The following is a 20137-nucleotide window of genomic DNA, read 5'->3' on the forward strand; positions in this document are numbered from 1 at the left end:
CCTATGTGCCACCAGTACCACCAGCACAGTTGGTTGAAGGCAGCTCATCATCGGAGGAGGAGGCGTCTCTGGCGCAGAGGCGCGGCCAGCACAGGGCGTGGAAGGCAGGAGCCACAGCCTACTGCTTCAGACACTACCACCACTCGCAGCAAACCTCTAACTACAACCAAAAAGGTACAATCCTCCAAGGGCACCCAAAAACCCCAGCCTTCAAGCGCAAAGAGCAGGTTGAAGTCCCCAGTCTGTCGGTACTTCACCAAGTGCCCAGTGGACCCGACCCGTGCAATTTGCAACAGTTGCAATCTCAGTCTCAGCAGAGGTCGCGATATACACAAATTGAGTACCTCGTGCCTGCAGACCCACTTACAGAGCAGACATTTTGAGGACTTTAATGAGTTGGAGAAGCTTATGCAAAGTGGTGCAGGCAGTGGTCAGAGCCAGACAGCCACTGCACAGATTTCTGAAGCAGCAGCAGCAGCCGACCCTCCTGCCCATCCAGCAGCAGCAGGAGCACAGCAGCAACTCACTTCCCCCCCCCCCCCCCCCCCCCCCCCAGGGCAGCCAGTCCTCAGTGGCCTCATCAGCTCCCTCCACAGTGGCCTCCTCATCCTCCCTCCCGTGCAGGCAAACGCCGCCAGACCCTGCTCAGCGAAGCATTCCCCGGTGTGGCCAAGGTGCTGCCTCCCGCCCACAGGCGCATCCGGTTGCTGAACGGGTTGCTTGCCTGGGCCATGTGCTCCCAGCTCCTGCCATATTCGTTTGTGCAGGAGGGGAGTGACATCAGAGCGCTGCTGCAGGTTGGGATCCTGGAGTGGAAAGTCCCCAGCCGCCACTATTTTTCCCGCAGGGCGATCCCAGCACTGCACCGCTCTGCCATGGAGAACGTGGGCCGCGCGCTGGATTACGCTGTCAGTGCGCGGATCCACATAACCATGGATTCCTGGAGCAGCCGGTTTGGGACAGAGCGCTATCTGTCCTTTACGGCCCACTGGGTCAGCCTGGTGAAAAGCCCGAGCGAGGAAGCAGCAGGTCCATCCTCGGGCACAGCAGCACCAGTCGCCCACTACGTGGTGCCACCGCGCGGGGTCAGGGTCTCTCCAGCAGCGTGAAGGCCCGCCACTGCCAAGCGCTGCTGGAGATGAAAAGCCTGGGGAAACTCTCTTTGACGGCAAGTAACGTGCTCCGGTACCTCAGGGAGCAGGAGAGGATGTGGCTGACCCCCAGAGGCCTCACTGTGGGATTGGTGGTGTCTGACAATGCCGCCAACCTGCTGTCTGCCATCAGCAGTGGAGACTTGCTCCACGTCCCTTGCTTGGCCCACGTCCTGAACCTGGTGGTGCAAAAGTTCATGCGCACCTACCTGGGGATGGAGGAGCTGTTAGAAGCGGCGTGGAAAATTGTGCGCACTTTCCGCCGCTCAGCAGCTGCCGCAGCAAAACTGGCAGACATCCAGCAGCAGGAGGGCCTGCCACGACACCGCCTTATCATAGATGTGCCAACTCGCTGGAACTCCACCCTGGCGATGTTGGAGCGGCTGGTTGAGCAGAGGAGGGCTGTCAACCGGTACATCTATGATGCCACTGTCGCCGGCACCGGCAGCAGAAGCAGCACCACACTCCAGCTCCTCACCAACGCGCAATGGGGGCAGATGCAGCAGGTCTGCTTGGTGTTGGCTCCCTTCCTGCAGGGAACCAACCTGGTGAGTGAACAACGGGCATCCCTCTGCCAGTGGGTGCCCTTTGTTTGTCTGCTGGACAGGGCACTTGGCGATTTGGTGGATTTGGGAGAGGAGGCCCTGAAGCAGCTGGAACAGCAGCCGCCTGTGCAGTCCACTGCTCCGCAGGTGTTTGAGTCCCTGGAGGAGGAGGAGGAGGAGTTGGAGGTGCTGGATGTTGCTGTTGGGGGGGGGAACATCGGAGCGCAGCAGCAGTGGTGCGAGGGTGGAGAGAGGAGGAAGAGTCTCAGGGGCAAGAGGAGGAGGACGCTGACCCTGATGTCTCTGTTAGACGGTCCACCCTGTTCCCCATGGCAGCGCACATGCTGCGCTGCCTGCACACAGACCCCAGGGTCAAGCGGATGCAAGCGAGGGAGGACGCCTGCATCAGCATGATCCTGGACCCACGGCTGAGGGGGAAGTGGGATCAGTTTCTGCCTGCCAGAGACCGTGAGCAGCGAGCAAGGGAGTTGCAGGAGATCCTTGTTCGGCGACTGGAGGAAGCCTTCCACTCCCTCTGTCCCTGTCCAGCAGCACAGCAGCAGGTGCCTGCGGCCAGCAGCAGCATCAGGCGCCCAGGAGACCTTCTGTCATTGACGCAGGCATTCTACATGAAGGTACAGCAGCCGAGAGAGGAGGTGCGGGCAGCAGCCACCTTCGATGAGAGTCACAGCCAGCGCATGATCCGGATGGTGGCCGACTACATGGGGTCCTTCAGTGGGCTTGACACCGGCAGCGAAGAGCCTGTGGACCCCATGGAGTACTGGGTGGAGCGCTTGCACATCTGGAGGGAGCTTGCGCAGTACGCCCTGGAGGTATTGTCTTGCCCCCCTTCCAGCGTGCTGTCTGAGAGGTGCTTCAGTGCGGCCGGTGGCGTGGTCACCGAGAAGCGCTCTCGTCTGTCCACAGAGGGCGTAGACAGACTGACATTTTTGAAAATTAACCAGGCCTGGATAGAAGGCACGTTCCTGGCACCTGTTGTCGGCAAAAGGACATGAGGTGCCTGCCTGGGAATTACAATACATTGCCTGCTGCCTGCCATACGTGACTCCTCCTCCTCCTGGCCTGCTGCATTGATTTACCTATCAATTTATTTATGTATTTCTAAAGCGGCAACATATTACACTGCGCTCATTTTCATCCTGCTGCTGTCAGTGGTCCTACCGCCAGAGTCCACACTATGCATTGCCTGCTGTCAGTGCCACACGTCACTCCACCTCCTCCTTCTGCTGTTGTATTTATCCTGCTGCTGTCAGTGGTCCCACCGCCAGGGTCCACACAATGCATTGCCTGCTGCCAGTGCCACACGTCACGTTTTCAGTTTTGTTTTTTTTAGTACACCTATTTCAATGTGAATTCACTTTAAAAAAAACACACAAAAAAACCCCGAATTCACGAATACGAATTTTTAACGAATTTTTAGGCGTAACCTCAAACCGAATATGAGAACCGAATTTCGAGGTCGAAGGCGAATTCGAATGTCATGCGGACCCGAATTCGAATGTACCCGAACCGAATTTTGGTACATCTGAGCATGCCTGGTTATTACTATAGGACTTCAGGCAATGTAAGGTTTAGGACTTAAGGCAATGTGAGGAGGTTGGTTCGACAGGAAGAGGAAGAGCATGATAGTGGGTCTTCAGGAGAAGCCGAAGAATCATTTTCAGGACAGTCACCAAATCAATCTGTACGTGATGGTGGTGTTGAGGACAATTCTGAGTGCTCCTCTGTGAACCAAGGTCCTGCTGAAATTGCAGGTTAACAGCAGCTCAAATTAGAGACCAGGTCAATGCCACACAGAGTTCTAGCAGCAGACACAACTCTAGAACAACTGTTAAGAGGAGACTGTGTTATCAGGCCATCATGGTAGAATATCTGCTAGGAAACCACTGCTAAGGACAGGCAACAAGCAGAAGAGACTTGTTTGGGCTAAAGAACACAAGGAATGGACATTAGACCAGTGGAAATCTGTGCGTTGGACTGAAGAGTCCAAATTTGAGATTTTTGGTTTCAACCACCGTGTCTTTGTGCGATGCAGAAAAGGTGAACGGATGGTCTCTACATGCCTGGTTCCCACTGTGAAACATGGAGGAGGTGTGATGGTGTGGGGGTGCTTTGCTGGTGACACTGTTGGGGATTTGTTCAAAATTGAAGGCATACTGACCCAGCATGGCTACCACAGCATCTTGCAGCGGCATGCTATTCCATCCGGTTTGAGTTTAGTTGGACTATCATTTATTTTTCAAGAGGACAATAACCCCAAACACACCTCCAGGCTTTGTAAGAGCTATTTGACCAGGAAGGAGAGTGATGGGGTGCTGCGCCAGATGACCTGGCCTCCACAGTCACCAGACCTGAACCCAATCGAGATGGTTCGGGGTGAGCTGGACCGCAGAGTGAAGGCAAAAGGGCCAACAAGTGCTAAGCATCTCTGGGAACTCCTTCAAGACTGTTTCAATGTCTACCTCTTTGTGTGGCGTCGCGTTTGGTGGCGTTGCGTTCGGGCTTTCAGCAGCCTTCACATAGCTTTCGGATGCAGTCAGCGTTTTTCTTCCCCCTAGGGAAACCTTACCCGTGGCGGTTAACTGCCCCAGGACGCTACATGTAGCGTCCAGGGTCGCCTTGAACAGCAGGGAAAATCAGGACCCGAACGCTGCGTTCACAATAAACGCGGTAAAAGCCTGGTACAAACACTCCCATTCACTTGAATGGGAGCGTTTAACACCAAGTCCCAAACGCTGGCGATAAGCGCTCCGCAGATGCCCGTCTGAACTGGCCCTTAAGGCTTTTAGGAAAAAGCCTTATTGGTGGCAAAAAAAAAGATAGATTTTGTTGTGATAATTAGTGACCGTTATTGGCAAATGAGTGGGAGGAGCGCTGAAATGATGCATACAGTGAAAAAACGCTGAAGGCTGAAGAGGTTAAATCCTCCTATGCTGTAAGCAGAAATGTGCACTGCAATCTCTCATCGCTCCCTACCCAGCTACTTTTTCACCCAGCTGGATAAAAAAAAATCTGTGGAGAATACTGTATTCTGATTGCAACTGTGCTTTTCAGATAATGATCTTGTGCATAGATATTCTGGTTGCAAGTGTGCTTTTCAGATAGTGAATATGCACATAGATATATTCTTATTACAGGTGTGCTTTTCATATGATGATTATGTGCATAGGTGTGCTGATAGCCAAGACTGCTTTTCAGATAATGGTTTTGTGCATATTCTGATGGCAAATGGGCTTTTCAGATAATGATTGCCATCAGAATATCTATGCACAATGGCGCTTATCAAATGATGATTATGTGCATATACATTATGATTACAAGACTGCTTATGAGATGACAAATTAACATACGTTGATGCCTACCGCTTAGATGGTGACAACGGGCATATGAATTTTGATCTGAGATCTAGGTGCATTTATGATGCCAGGGTTTTTTGTGAGGTGAATTAGGAGTATGGCTAATGATCCAAGCCGCACCATTCAAGATGTACGTGTCTTTATTTAGGTTCAGATACCTTTCTCCCATCGTCCTCCAGGATGGCTAAGGATGAGACATTGTCTGCTCCCTCCCCAAACGGAAACACCTGCAAGAGTTAAAATTTTAAGACACTGCCCTATAAAGGACCTCCCTCTCCCTGCACATTCAGTTTTTGTGTGTTTCCCATTTCACCTGGACGTTTGCACCTGCATAGTTCTTCATTTTTATACTGTGGTATGCCTGGGGTGCCCATGTATTAGGTTAGGGTTTGCCTATATGGTGGTGGAGGCCGTGGGTGGTGAGATCCCGGCTTTGGCTACAACCTGGAGGGGCAGAGGTACCTGGGTTGCAGTCGTCTGTCCAGAAGGAGGATCGCTGCCATTGCCGCCTTTTGCGAAAGTTCCCTGTGTAATGACGGCGGTTAGCGCCGTTCCGGATGTGACGTCAGACGCATACGCGTCACATTACGCGTCATTTCCGCTGGCCATGGATTGAGTGAGGGAAGGCAGGAGGCGGCACCCTCGCTCTGGCAAAGCGCTTGTAGCGCGAAAATCACACAGGGACGCCGGTCAGCACGCCAGCATGGAGCAGCAGCAGACCTCAGCGGCAGCTACGGAATCCCGGCCAAAACAGGATACAGAACAGGTATGTGAGGAAAGTTTTTTTTGTGCTGTTACCTCTACATATCTGCTTATAAATACTGAGGGCACCTTGTTATCTGTTTTTTTTTTTTTTTTTTTTTTCAGCCTGCAAGACTCAGATGCCATAAATGTAATGTAAAGTTGCACGAAGGGGCTACTCGTGACATATGCAAGAAATGTTATTCCCTTGTTAAGAAGCCTGCAGCTACTGAGCAGGATTCAGTGCAGACTACTGTGGCTCTTTTAGACCTAGTCAAATCAATGGAGGAAATGATCAGTACATTTTCCGCTTTCAGAACAGCCCTTATGGCTAACCCGGTAGGACAAAACCAGGACCAGCCAGGGCCATCTACTTCTAATCCACCGATTATTCCACAAGTTCACTTGACCCTGCCAGCTCAGTCACCTCGACCTGAAGTCACTCATCAGAACGTAGAAAATGATCCTCTATCTCAAGCTTCGGGTTATGAGTCAGAGGAGGGAGAAGCGGTAGCTTCAGATGCAGATGATTCTGTGATTATAAAAGTTCCTAAATATCTCATTAATGGAGAGGAAACTGAGGAGCTTTTAAAGGCAGTCTATGAATTCAAACAGATTAAGGTTGATCCCCTACAGTATCTACTCAGGATAATATTTATAGGGGACTGAGAGCTAAGGGTTTAAAACCTTAACCATTCATGATTCCATTAAAGACTTAATTAAATCACAGTGGAAAGATCCGGAGAAAAGGTTATTCATTCCAGATCCTTTAAATGGAGATTTCCGTTTTAAGGGGGAAGACTAAGTTCCATGGGCTAAATGTCCAAAACTGGATGCAGCCCTAGCCCAGTATTCCAAGAACACCGATCTTTCTTTTGAGGATACAGGTTCACTTAAAGAACCTATGCACAGAAAGGCAGAAACGCTATTAAAACGGGCCTGGGATGCTGTTTCTTTTGCATTCAAGCCGGCCATTGCGTCTATATGCCTAGCCAGGAATTTAGATAACTGGATGAGAGGTCTGCAGCAGCAAAGCAAGAAAGTTGTCCTTTCTCTTCAATAAAGCCGCACCTCTGCCCCAAAGCCCAACAAATGACATTCAGTGCCAGGTAGGGGGGAGGTTGACCCAGTTTGTTAACTGCTGGAAAGAAATAACATCAAACGCATTCATTCTAAATCTCATCCAGTTCGGCTACAAAATAGAGTTCAGGTCCCGCCCTCCCCCCAGCCGTTTAATAACAGCTTCCCCAAGGGACCCAGCAAAAGCAGAGGCACTAAGAGAATCCATTGTATCCCTGCTACAAAGGAATGTAATTGTGAGAGTACCCCCTCAGGAACGGTTTCAGGGGTTCTACTCAAAAGTATTCCTGATTCAAAAGCCTTCAGGGAAATATCGAATGATCCTGAACTTAAAACCCCTAAACCCTCACATTGTGGAGAGGAAGTTCCGCATGGAGAGCATCTCTTCAGTCAGGAAGCTAATTCGGCCAGGGGCATTTCTGGCGACTGTCGATCTGGAGGACGCATACCTTCATGCTCCAATCCATGCGGCATTCCAAAGGTACTTAAGATTTGCGGTGCAGATAGGAGAATCCCTATGCCATTATCAGTACCGGGCGTTACCCTTCGGCATTTCGTCAGCCCCAAGGATATTCACAAAAAATAATTGCGGAAGTGAATGCTTTTCTGCATCTCCACAGTGTGAGGGTCGTACCGTACCTAGACGACTTTTTGTTCCTAGCAGAATCCGGGGCAGCCTTAGAAAAAACGCTCGGTTTCTCTCTTCACACCCTAAGAAAGCTGGGTTGGTTAGTAAGTGCGGAAAAATCTCACCTAGTGCCAAGTCAACAGGGATTATTTCTGGGACTACTATGGAACACAGAGGAAAAAAAAAAAAGGTATTTCTACCAGAGGACAAGGAGATAAAGCTAGTACAAAAGGTACAGTATTTTACGACAGCAACCAGAGTGTCTCTTCGAGAGATTATGTTGTTATTGGGTCAGATGTCCTCCACATTCCCAGCGGTAGAGTGGGCGCAGGCCCATTTCCGACAACTCCAGCATTGGTTCTTGGCCATCTGGAACAGGAAACAGTCCTCTCTAGACAATCTAGTGTTAGTCCCAGATCAGGTCCTAGAATCTCTTCAGTGGTGGCTACTCCCTCAAAGATTATCACAGGGTCGGGCCTGGATGCAGCAACACCCTCAAAAGATCTACACGGACGCCAGTTCCTGGGGGTGGGGAGCGCATTACCTCACGCACCAGGTCCAGGGAGCTTGGAGCCGAGATATGGCACACAGGTAATCAAATTTCAGGGAACTGATGGCAATAAAGTTGGCCCTCCTTCATTTCCAGGATCAGGTAATTACAAAGGAGATACTAGTGTTCTCGGACAATGTGGTAGCAGTATCCTACGTGAAAAGACGGGGGAACCAGAAATCAGGATCTCATGAATCTGGCGCTAGAGATTGCGGCATGGGCAGAGCAGCATGTAATATCCCTCAGCAGTCCACATCCGCGGCAAAGACAACACTTGGGCAGATTCTTTAAGCAGAATTCCGCTTCAAGAGGCAGAATGGGAGTTAAATCAGGAAGTCTTTCTGCAGATAGTGAACAGGTGGGGCTGGCCAACCATAGACCTCTTTGCATCTCCTCACAATGCAAAGCTAGGGAAATTCTTTTCTCTCCACCCATCGGTACTCTCGAATCACTTAGATGCGTTGACCCTGGACTGGCCAGAACAACTGCTCTACGCGTTCCCGCCATTCAACCTCATTCCACAGGTCCTGAGAAAGGTAGAACAGTTGCAGGCGACAGTGATATTCATAGGACCATGGTGGCCAAGAAGGTCATGGTTTCCATACCTTCAATCCCTCACCCTGGAGGGTCCTTGGCACCTTGAAAACAGGCAGGATCTGCTGATCCAGGAGTCTATCTACCATCCAAATCTCCAGATGCTGAAATTTAACAGCATGGATGTTGAAGAAAACCTACTAATAAAACAGGGATTTTCAAGACAGGTCGCTACTACATTAGTAAACTGCAGGAAGATGTCTACGAGAAAAAAATATATAAAAGTTTGGAAAGCTTATTCCTCCTGGAAAGAAAAACAGGGGTTTAGATCAGATGATCTTACGGTTATTTTGGAATTTTTGCGGAGTGGGGTAAACATGGGGCTGAAAGTAAGCACCCTAAGAGTACACATATCTGCATTATCTGTGTTTTTGCATAAACCGCTTTCTAAAGAAATTTTTGTTAAGAATTTTTTTATTTCAGTCGCTAAAACTCAGCCTATACCTGAAAAGTTGGTCCCACCTTGGGATTTATCCTTGGTTCTAAATTTTTTAACGACAGAAAGGTTTGAACCTATAGCTCTCACTCCATTAAATAATTTAACGTTAAAGGTCGCTTTCCTAGTAGCAATAACCTCAGCCAGAAGAATAGGGGATATTCAGGCATTTATCAATTAAGGACCCATATATGGTAGTACACCCAGATAGGATTGTCTTTAAACCTGATCCCGCCTACTTGCCAAAGGTATCAACAGCTTTTCACCGTACACAGGAAATTATTTTACCTTCATTTTCCCCAAATCCGCAAAATGATAGAGAGGTTCAGTGGAACAAATTGGATGTCAGGAGATGCATCTTAACATAATTAGAAAGGACAGCACCATGGAGGAGATCTAGCCATCTCTTTGTTTCGTATATGGGAACGTCTAAGGGGCTTCAGGCATCCAGAGCAACAATAGCTAGATGGGTGAAGCAACTGATTGGCTGGGCTTATAAAGAGTCACAGGAGTCAGCCCCTTCTAGGATCACAGCCCATTCCACTCGATCTTTGGCAGCATCTTGGGCAGAGATCAGGAGTGAGTCTGGAACAGATTTGTAAAGCAGCAACATGGTCTTCTCATAGAACGTTTGTGAAGCACTATAGAGTGGAGTTGCTATCCAGCCAAGACCAGAGTTTTGGATGTAAAGTTTTACAAGCTATCATCCCTCCCTAAGGTAAATTTCTCATTTGTCTCATCCTTAGCCATCCTGGAGGACGATGGGAGAAAGTCCCAGCTGCTTACCCGTAGCCGTGTTTCGGCGAGTCCTCCAGGATGGCTGCTTAGTTCCCAACCCTATTTATTATACATGTTACGTATGTTAGGATGAAATGGGAATTACTCCGGTATAAACTGAATGTGCAGGGAGAGGGAGGTCCTTTATAGGGCAGGGTCTTAAACTTTTAACTCTTGCAGGTGTTTCCGTTTGGGGGGGGGGGGGGGGGGGGAGCAGACAATGTCTCATCCTTAGCCATCCTGGAGGACTCGCCGAAACACGGCTACAGGTAAGCAGCTGGGACTTTTCTAACAGAGAAGTTAATTTGACTCAAGATTGACTGAAACAATCACATCAGTAATATATCGCAAAGCTGGCAGGCTCACACAGTTCTCCAGAACATTGTGCTTGGGGAATGATTGGTTGGTTTTCTCAAAAAGATGGATATTTAAGTTTTTTTTTTTTTTTTTTTTTTTTTTCCGAAATGCACTGATACCATTTAATACTGCACAAAATTCAGAACTTGGCAGTGAATTCAGTCATTTTGGCCCCAGAACGGCCAAGAGCATATGATATACGCTGTTGTTATGGTAGCCAAGGAAACTGTGATCTTTGAAGATCATACAGAATGATTTAGCTGTTTTATAGAGATTACAGATCCTTTGGTATCGGTGTGATTCTGAAAACTGTTAAAATTGATGGCTTGTTTGATAGACGGAAACCATTCAATATAGCAGGAAGAAAATTACCAGTTCTCTATTTAAGAACAGAAGCTTTATTTTATTTTATTTATTTTTTTTACCAATAGTAAGAGACTACTAGATAAAAATCAAATATAGTCTCCACACTGTTGGCATGCATAAGATTACATAAAGGGTGTTGCTGGGAGCACTAGTTAAGTCTGAATAGTTGAGTTGCTCTTTCAGTTTTAAGAATAGATTTGCAATGGAGTATCTAATCCCTTGCAATTTGGGAGAACTTTCCAGACGGATGCTGAAGAAATTTATAACCTGGAGCCAATTCATTGCCCATGCAATTCTATGGGTTTATTCGCAGTAGTAGATTGCGTGAAATCGCTGCATGCAGGCTTTGTATTACAATCTATATCCTGGCTCTATTGCAGTTCACATGCATTATAATGCAAGTGAATCCAGTCTTCCAAGTGGTATGTTTGAACCACTGGAAGAAGCTGGTTTAAGATTTGACAATCGAATACAAATTCTATATCAGCAGAATCCGTGAACTAATGAATCCAAAATCTAGTTTGTGAATTTCTCAGAACCTGGAAAAGGTGCTGAGATGTCACTAAATTCAATTGCAAGATGTTATCAGTTATCAGATAGTGATCCTGCTCAGGAGGTAAGTCCATTCATCCAGATATACAGCAGTGTCCTGGTCTATGGAGCTACAGCAGCAGAGATTTGTAATGGCACAACTAAGAATATGAAGGCTCATCCAAGCGTTACTGACTAGATCTCATGAGAGCAGGAGAACAATCATTGGAAAGAAAGGGTCTTCAAGGTGTCATCCAGCCCTAGGGTGGTGATTTATTTCTCATCATCTCAGTGTAGTACCTGTCCTAGAGGGTTTATGGAAAAAAAAACGCATACCTGGTAACGTTATTTTTAATAACTCTTCAGGACAGGTCGATTCCCCAGCCCTATGTGTTTTTGTTTAACGATACTAGAAAGGGTAAGGGAAGTAAATTCTACAATTTACAGCATATTCATTTATATTGCTTATAGTATTAAGGTACAGTTCATTGTTACATACTGGCTTGGTAATACCTATTTTCTTAATTTATAGAGAGTTTCTTTGGGTGTTTCCTGTTCCGGGTGCGGGGGCCTATCTCAGTATAGTACCTGTCCTGGAGAGTTATTAAAAATGTTACCAGGTAAGCTAACTCTGGTTTTCATGTTCACCCTTATCAAACAGCTATCCAGTCATCCATTTTGAAGTCAGTTTAATGCAGGGCTGTGGAGTCAGAGTAATTTTTGGCTACCTGGAGTCAGTCGCAGCAGGTCGACAGGATTTGCCTATGGTGCAAGGAAAACAGTCTGGTCCTCAACACTGCCAAAACCTTTGAGATGATCATAGACTTCAGGGAGCATGCTCCCACCCCACCTCCAATCTTAGACGACACTAAGGTTGAAAGGGTATCCTGCGTCTGCCTCCTAGGAACCCACATCATCAGTGACCAGAGCTGAAACCTCAACACTGCCAGTCTGCCACCACACAGAGGAAGGCCAAACAGAGACTTTTCTTCCTTCGGCAACTGAGGAAGTTTGGGATGGCCCAGGAGCTTCTGTCTAACTTTTATACTGCCACCATAGACTCTGTCATCTGCTCATCCATTCTGGTAAGGTACAGAGACAGATACAAGCAACAGAGGGTCATCAGGTCAGCGGAGAAAATCATTGGGAAACCTCTCCTGCTGCTTAACCTCCTCTTCAACTCAAAACCACATTCCATAGCACAGAGGCTTGCAAATGACCACACAAAGGTCACCACTACACTAACTGGCTCCCATCTGGGAGGAGGCTTCCACTGAGATAGCTAGACATATGAACTCCTTCCCCTCCACTGTCAACCTCTTGAACACTTTACACTGGTTCCCACTCTAGGACTATAGCTGGAGCAAAAGATCAGCTTAGAAGGTGGACTGGTACAGCTGCTGCTCTGTGTTCCAGTTTTCAATGTCACACTTGCTTAACCTTCCTGGTGGTGCATTTCTGTCTGGAATTATGGGTCAAAAGCGGTTTTGCATTTTAGGCTTCCAATTCTTAAGTGTATAACTCACCAAATATGTCATAATAAAAGCCTGGTAGATATTCGGCATATAAATAAAAGACTAGAACATAAATTTGGTGAATTAAATTTATGAATAAACTTAAAAACTGTACAAATATGGCAGGCAGAGAGTAGTCAAAATCCAGGCAGAGGTTGGTGCAGGCGGCAGGCTGAGAGTAGTCAAAATCCAGGCAAAACACACACACACACACACACACACACACACACACACACACACACACACACACACACACACACACACACACACACACACACACACACACACACACACACACACACACACACACACACACACACACACACACACACACACACACACACACACACACACACACACACACACACACACACACACACACACACACACACACACACACACACACACACACACACACACACACACACACACACACACACACACACACACACACACACACACACACACACACACACACACACACACACACACACACACACACACACACACACACACACACACACACACACACACACACACACACACACACACACACACACACACACACACACACACACACACACACACACACACACACACACACACACACACACACACACACACACACACACACTTTTTCATTCTGCCCCGTGCTCATCTTCAGGGCCACAAATTTGGCCTGCCACCGTGAGTCAGTGGATTTCTGTACCGACTCCACAACCAGAAATTTCCATGTACAACAAAAGGTGGTGGCTGAGCTATGTTTTGGGGAAAAAAATGAAGATAAAAATAAAGTGAAAGCTGCAATTTTCCACCCACCTGTATTTACTCCTTGCAAAATGTATTCCTTTCTCGATCGAAACAGATTGGATGTGTCGGAAATAAACTGCCAATTTCTCGTAGATCAGACAGGAAATTGCATTGTGCATTCCCAGCATTACACTTTACCAGAAGGTGAAAATAAAAGGATTGTAGAGGTCATCAGACAATTTGTGGGTTAAACAATGTATGGACTTGATGCCTGGTACACACCATGCAATTTCCCATCAGATTGATTGGTCAAAGCAATAATTTTCATCAGGTCAAATCAGTTTCTTATCAACTTTGTACAGAAGTGATTGGAAAAACTGTCGGAAACCTGAAAGGACCTGTTGGTAATTATCGATTCGGCCCATCAATCTGAAGGGAAATTGCGTAATGTGTACCTGGCATTGGTCATTTGCAGCCAGCAATTCCAGCATATTGACAATTCCTATGTTAATTTTTTGGGATGAACTGCTGAAACCAAGATGTTTGGGTGAACAAATGGAAATGGTGCAAGATTCCTTTAGGCACCGCCACTTCCTTAGTTCCCACCTCAACCCGTGTCTCACACCAGGACCTGAGAGGTCAACCTTTTTTGGTGCTAGACGGGGAGGTGAAGCAAGTAGAGTTGTCCTCATGCGGGCAATTCTTGCAGAAGTACCTGCGTTGGCCAGGGCAAGTCAACTTTAGTGAAGAAGCCTGCAGGCTCAAGAACGCAGAATGCGAGGATACCATTCAAAAGATCCACCCTGAAGCCCAACCGATAGTTCCGGTGGCTGAAGGAAAGGTTTGTTTTTTTAACATAAGGTCTAATGATACATTCAAGGTATATTCTCATAATTGTTCCGATAAGGGAGATTTTCCAAGGGGAACATATTGTGGGAGTGGAGATCCCATATGAATCCAGTCATCCAGGTTGGATGACGTTGTTTCTCAAATTGTTAAGAGAACTCTAAAGTGCAAAGTTTCACGGGTAGTTCCCGTCCTGAAAAGAACACGACATGGGACAAAGGGGAACAGGGTTTGATCCAAGACGACCACATTTTGTTACAAAGGTTAAACAAACAGTACACTAAGTTAGAGGTAAGATTTCACCATGATACAGGTGATCTTAACGAGGTAGAACACAAAAATGAGCAGGTGAGTGCCAGTCTGACCTGGTGGACAAAGGTTCCGGTGATGTTCCAGGGACATTTGGACTGGGCCTCTGCAGTTCCAAAGTTTATTCTACACTCACTGGTCGTCTGGATGGGGATGACATCGTTAGGCATCATTATCCAGGTGAGGTTGCGTGTTAAAATTACGTAAAACAAATTAACCTGGTCCAGAGATTGGTGCCTCATAAACAATCTCCTGAACCAATATTTTCAAATTAAGAGATATACAGGGTTACGGGTATAGGTTTAGTAGTACCTGTGATGGAGCTGATTGTATAAAGGCGTTCTTTTAGAAGGCACCTGGCACTGCTCCCTTGAGTAACAACCAAACGAGTTTCACTTTTCTGTGGTCATGCAAGTTTGTGAGTGATACGCAAGTGACGCAAATGCTGAGCATGTGGTATAGAGGGATTTAGAAGTAGGGCCTCCCCAGAGAGCCTGGTTACGGGAAGACCAAGAGGTCGTGCTCTCTCTCTTCGAGGGGTAACCACCGAGAGCAGAGAAGTTGTGTGAGCACGAACATCGAAAAGTGAAACATAAAAGAAAGAAACCAGGTACTGGGAGGTTCAGACGCTGGGATCTGCGGGTCAAGCAGTTTTAGGGGGTATTGTTATAATTTAAGTAGGCCTCAGTTACTTCAACAACAAATAACATTTGTAAAGCGCTTTTCTCCCGTGGGACTCAAAGCGCATAAGCATGGCTCCGACCATCGTGGTACAGGGGAAGAATTTTATAAATCTGGAAATGCCAGGCTAAACAGGTGGCTTTTCAGTCTGGATTTGAATAGCTCCAGGGATGGTGCTGTCTTTACTGGGTGTGGTAGGGAGTTCCAAAGAGTAGGGGCAGCATGACAGAAGGCTCTGTCTCCAGATTTTTTGAGGTGCACTCTGGGAGTGACCAAGTTTATAGAACTTGCTGATCTGAGGTTGTGAGAGGTGTGGTGCAGCTTCAGCAAGTCCTTCATGTATCCAGGGCCCAGATTGTGCAGGGATTTGAATGTCAGCAGTCCAATCTTGAAGAGTATTCTCCATTCTACTGGTAGCCAGTGCAGTGAGCGAAGGATCGGTGTAATGTGACAGTGGCGAGGCTGGTTTGTTAGCAATCTGGCAGCAGCATTCTGCACTAATTGCAGGCGACGCAAGTCTTTTTTGGGGAGGCCAGCATAAAGGGCATTGCAGTAGTCCAGCCGTGATGTGATGAAGGCGTGGACTAGGGTTTGAAGATCCTCTGGGGGAATCAGATGTTTAATCTTTGCAATGTTCTTCAGATGAAAGAAGGAAGATTTAACTACAGATGAAATTTGGTTTCTGAAACTCAATTCCCCATCGATTAGTACGCCAAGGCTGCGCACAAGGTTGGAGCTGTTTATGTCTGAATTCCCAATCCTGATCGGTGTTGCTTTAGGATAGAGCTGTTTTGATGGCGAGCACTGGCTTTGGACAAACAGGACCTCAGTTTTGTCAGCATTCAGTTTCAACCAGTTATCATTCATCCATGCCTGAAGCTCAGCTAAGCAAGAGTTTATTTTTGGGGTAGGGTCTGTTCCACCAGGTTTGAAGGACAGGTATAGCTGTGTGTCATCGGCGTAGCAGTGGTACGTCAGGCCATGTCGTTGGATAAGTGTACCGAGTGGCAACATGTAGATTGCAAACAGCAGAGGGGATAGGATTGATCCTTGTGGCACTCCGAATTGTAGAGGTGCAGGTTTGGACATTATAGGTCCTAGGGATACTCTCTGTGTTCTGTCAGTCAGGAATGATCTGAACCACTGGAGGACTGATCCACTGATGCCACAGTACTCCTGCAGTCTGTTAAGCAGGATTTCATGGTCAACTGTATCAAAAGCAGCTGAGAGATTCAACAGGATTAGGATGGAGCATTCCCCTCTGTCCCTTGCCATGAGCAGACTTGGATGAGGGCTGTTTCACAGCTGTGGTGTTTCTTAAAGCCAGATTGTAGAGGGTCCAGGATGTTGTTTACTGACAGCCTGGTTTCAAGTTGCAGATAGACAGCCTTTTCAATAACTTTACCTAAGAAGGGGAGGTTGGAGACAGGTCTGTAGCTGCTCATAGCATCTGGATCCATGGAAGGTTTTTTGAGAAGGGGCTTGATGATTCCTTCTTTTAGAGAGGTAGGAAACCTCCCTGCTTGCAGAGAGCAATTTACTATTTTGTGAAATGCTGGACCAAGCAGGTCAGGGCATTTCAGCATATGTTTAGTTGGTCCAGGGTCCAGGTCGCAGGTTGTCTGGTGGAGACGACAGAGGGTGTCTGAGATCTCTTCCTCACTAATACTTTTGAAATCAGTCCAGGGTGTTAGGTTGTTTTTGCAGCTATTTCCATTAGTTGCATGAGTCTTGGGTGCTGTGGACTGAATGAGAGACCGAATAGAAGATACTTTGTCAGCAAAGTAGCAGGCAAATTTCTCACATAGCTCCTTTGAGGGAGTTATAGTGGGTTTTAGACAGGATGGATTACATAGTCTATCAACTGTGCGGAATAGTTGGGCTGGTCTGTTGGCGGCCTTTGCGATCTCCTGTGATAGGTAGGAGGCTTTTTTCTTGGTGATCGCATTTTGGTAGCTTTCCCGGTGAGAGACAAGGGTGTGTTTATCTTTTGAATTCTGAGATTTTCGCCACTTCCTTTCTAGTCTGCGCACTTCTTTCTTTAGGTCCTTTAGTGAGCTGTCAAACCACCGTGCATGGTGAAGTGGTGTAGATCGTTTGATGCGAACTGGAGCGAGGGCGTCATAGGCAGATGACACTGCATGGTTGTAATTCAGGACCATGGAGTCTGGGTCTGCGCAATGATTGGTTAATGCGTCGAAGTTGAGGATATTCTGAACGTGCTGGGGTGAGACATCTTTCAGTGAACGGTATTTTATGAGTTCTTTCCCTCTGTGTTTTATCGCTGGTGCTGTCAGAGAGAAGTGGATGGTGTGGTGGTCTGACCATACCACTGGGTTTATATCCATGTGTGATATTAAAAGTCCGGAATGAAATATAAGATCCAGGGTGTGCCCTTTCGTATGGGTGGGGAGGTTGATAGCCTGAGAGAAACCCAGTTCATTCATTATGAGAAGTAGTTCACTTCCTAGCTGGGAGTCGTGATCATCCACCCATGCATTGAAGTCTCCCAGGATGATCCATCTAGGGTGTTCCACTGTTACGCAGGATAAGAGTTCAGATATTTCCTTAAGAAAGGCTGGACCATTTTTTGGGGGGCGGTATATGAGCAATATGTTGATGTTTACTTCTGCTGACAGTTGAGCTGCAATACATTCAAAGGTTTCAGTGGGGCCTATGGGCAGGGGCCTTATGTTCAAGGAGGATCTGAAGCATATGGCAACCCCCCCACCCTTGCCGACTTGTCTCTCACAGTGCAAGATTGAATAATTGGCCGGCACGGTTGCTTCAAGAGTTGGGCCTGCATGCTTCCCAAGCCAGGTCTCTGTCAAAAAGGTCAAATCAGAGAGCTCTATTAGGTCATGTATAGTTGCAGTCTTATTATTTATCGTAGGCCTCAGTTACTTGGCCTGAGTTTTATGTAAAAGGCTTGTCCGCAGTGTATGCCTTTAAAATAAATAGAGGTTTTGTGATGCAGGCAGAGGCATCTCAGGGTCTGCGTGTAGCAGAGGATACACGCAGATACTGAGAACATGTTCCCAAAAGAAGGCCATCGGCCTATTCTGACCTCCACACGTACACCACAGGAACAGTAAACATCAGCCATATTTACTAAACATCCACAGTCCTGCATATAGGTCAAATGCCTCATTGATTATTAATCAAGTATGTGTGTATGATGACACCACGAGTGGGTCCACCAATAATCTGATCTAGGGGGTGGCGAAGATGATGTCATATTTAACTCTTTCCTAGTCGGTATTAAACCCGGAGTGAGCGATGGAGAGAGCATTCTGCTTCTTCCTTACGCACTAGTTTGCAAGGCCGACTGGGACCTCTAAGCATGTTCTTCCTTTCTGTAATCTGATATAATGTATGCTGTACATAGGTAGTTTAGTGTAACGTAGTTAGGAAGAAGGTACCTGATTGACTTCAGCAGGGAGTCTAATCACGAGCTTGTAACGCAACATGAAGATTGGCATGGCTAGGATATGATGAATGTATCTATCTGTATTCCTGTTTCCTGAATAAATAACGTAAACATTGAAGAAGCCTGAGAAAGTCTATCTCCTGCTTGCTGTGTGGAGAGTCAAGTGATCTCCCAGTCTGTGAGACGTAACTGTAAGAAGTTACTGGTGTCGAAGCAAGGTGATATAAGAACAGTTTATAACACATATAAATAAGACTAGAACATAAATTTGTTGAATTAAATTTATGAATAAACTTAAAAACTGTACAAATAAGGCAGGCAGAGAGTAGTCAAAATCCAGGCAGAGGTTGGTGCAGGCGGCAGGCTGAGAGTAGTCAAAATCCAGGCAAAAATCGGTAACCGTAACACACACACACACACACACACACACACACACCGCATATCTCTATTTTTTCATTCTGCCCCGTGCTCCTCTTCAGGGCCACAAATTTGGCCTGCCACCGTGAGTCAGTGGATTTCTGTACCGACTCCACAACCAGAAATTTGTATGACATTTCCATGTACAACAAAAGGTGGTGGCTGAGCTATGTTTTGGGGAAAAAAATGAAGATAAAAATAAAGTGAAAGCTGCAATTTTCCACCCACCTGTATTTACTCCTTGCAAAATGTATTCCTTTCTCGATCGAAACAGATTGGATGTGTCGGAAATAAACTGCCAATTTCTCGTAGATCAGACAGGAAATTGCATTGTGCATTCCCAGCATTACACTTTACCAGAAGGTGAAAATAAAAGGATTGTAGAGGTCATCAGACAATTTGTGGGTTAAACAATGTATAGACTTGATGCCTGGTACACACCATGCAATTTCCCATCAGATTGATTGGTCAAAGCAATAATTTTCGTCAGGTCAAATCAGTTTCTTATCAACTTTGTACAGAAGTGATTGGAAAAACTGTCGGAAACCTGAAAGGACCTGTTGGTAATTATCGATTCGGCCCATCAATCTGAAGGGAAATTGCGTAATGTGTACCTGGCATTGGTCATCAGCAGCCAGCAATTCCAGCTTATTGACAATTCCTATGTTAATTTTTTGGGATGAACTGCTGAAACCAATGTTTTTGTTCTGGTAAAATTGAATCCATTTTTGTAGTGATCATATACTTAGTGCTTAATACAGATTGCATTCTATATTTTCTAATTACAGTAGAATCTCATTCTAGTAAATTCTGATATATTAAGCATCTAGAACGGTATATACTTGCATATAAGCCGAGGTACCCACGTTTCACTTAAAAACCAGGAAAAAGTGATTGGCCTGCATATAAGCCCACCCCCCGTGTAGCCCCTTCACAATACAAATGCCAGATGTGCCCCCAGTGAGAGGCATCCCCCTCCCCAATATAAATAGCTAAATGTTCCCCCAGTATTAGGCAGCTTTCCCTCCCATAGCCAGATGTTCCCACCCCCCAGTAT

The sequence above is a fragment of the Hyperolius riggenbachi genome, chromosome 2, assembly GCF_040937935.1.
Source record: "Hyperolius riggenbachi isolate aHypRig1 chromosome 2, aHypRig1.pri, whole genome shotgun sequence".
In the NCBI taxonomy this organism is placed as follows: Eukaryota; Metazoa; Chordata; class Amphibia; order Anura; family Hyperoliidae; genus Hyperolius; species Hyperolius riggenbachi.